The following is a 1,723-nucleotide window of genomic DNA, read 5'->3' as shown; positions in this document are numbered from 1 at the left end:
TACCAGTAAACCGGTTTGCCAAGGACCCCGCGATGTTTACGGTAAGTCAATTGCGCAAACAGATATATGCGCAAACAGATGATTTGGATGAACAGGATGATTGGACGAGTCCAGAGTGTTGGTGATTGGATGCACCACATGATTGGATGCACACTAGGACGTAAGACAGAGTAAGCTCCAATAAATCAATCACTTTGCATTTTATCATCTAGTGCACAAACGACCTTCCTTTTTGATTTCTTTCGAGCATTCAACCGGATCCTGGGGCAGCGACAGCGAGCAACCATGGCATATCGCCCCCAAGCTAACGGGTCGGCCGAGCGCATGGTACAGACGATCACGAAAGCACTCAAGATGTATGTCCAGGATTTGGATCAAAGGGATTGGGATGAGTACGCAGAACGGCTCCCCTTCGCGATGAACACCGCCCAAGACAGGATCCGGGGTGATACACCATTTTACTTGGTACATGGGTGGGATCCCAAATCCACCCTAGAAGCGGCCATTCCAGTATGCAGTACCAAGAAGAGAAACCGAGATCCAAGGCGATGGCGATACCAAGTCCAGAAATACTACCGGCAAGCTAGATCCCAGGTGAACGAACGACTGCGGAATGCGATACAGGATCGAGCGGATCGACACAACGAAGACGCCCGTCCACATCAAATCCAAGTGGGTTCGCAGGTGTGGCTGTATTTGGATCGAGTGAAAGAAGGGTACGCCCGCAAATTGGCCCATCTATGGCATGGACCGCTCCGGGTGAGCGAGAAGATTGGAGAACATGCGGTAAAGCTGGAAACGGCAGGTACCGAATATCGCCTGTTTCCTGTAGTACACGTATCCAAGCTGAAGTTGGTCAAAGAATATCCGAATCGGCCGCAGATCCGTCTTTCGGTGGATGAATCCGACCGGGTGGAATTCGATGAAGTCCTACTACCGGAAGATAGTTGGAATGTGGATCTCGAAGCCGACGAGTTCGAAGTCGAGAAGATCACCGATATGAGGTCAGGGAAGCGAACTAGATACGGACGGATTTACCGTGAATTTCTGGTGTATTGGCGTGGATATGACGAACCCAGTTAAGCAGACGAGGCAGATCTGAACTGTGGAGCATTACTCTACGATTTCTTGAGGGATCGTACGAATCGTAGCAGATTCGGCGTGATGCAGTCTAATGAAGAAGATTAGGAGGGGACCCATGGATGTGAGTTGGTCATGTCAATGGGAGGATGAAGAAGGGCCCACAGAAAGGGTGTGGGCCAGGAGGAGAGGATCGCTGATGTGAGTTGGTCACATCGGAAAGAAAGAGAAGGCGAATCCACAGGGGAAGGGTGGATTAGGAGGAAGGAGTGAATGTTTATGCATAAGAGTGACGTTTTATGTGTGAGGAGTCCTGCTTGATCTCAAGCACGAGCTTTCAAGGGCCCAAACTATACTGACCCGATTGAAACTGGGTCATTGGCGCTAGATCCGGATGGAATCCAGGCGCGGATCCAACCAGATCCGGACTCCCGCCCAGATCCAGGTGTACACTGAAAGGGTGGATCCAGCCCAGATCCAGGTGTACACTGAAAGGGTGGATCCAGCCCAGATCCAGGTGTACACTGAAAGGCTCTGACTAGATTCCTCAACCAACGAGGGATTGTAATAGACATATTCAAGTAAGAGAGTGTGGATTATGATAGCTTATGCAAAGGGCTAGCTCGACCCAGTTCCAGTCGCT

This window comes from Phytophthora infestans, genomic scaffold (genome assembly GCF_000142945.1).
Source record: "Phytophthora infestans T30-4 supercont1.252 genomic scaffold, whole genome shotgun sequence".
In the NCBI taxonomy this organism is placed as follows: Eukaryota; Oomycota; class Peronosporomycetes; order Peronosporales; family Peronosporaceae; genus Phytophthora; species Phytophthora infestans.
The sequence above is the reverse complement of the archived record's forward strand: the minus strand, read 5'-3'. Positions refer to the sequence as shown.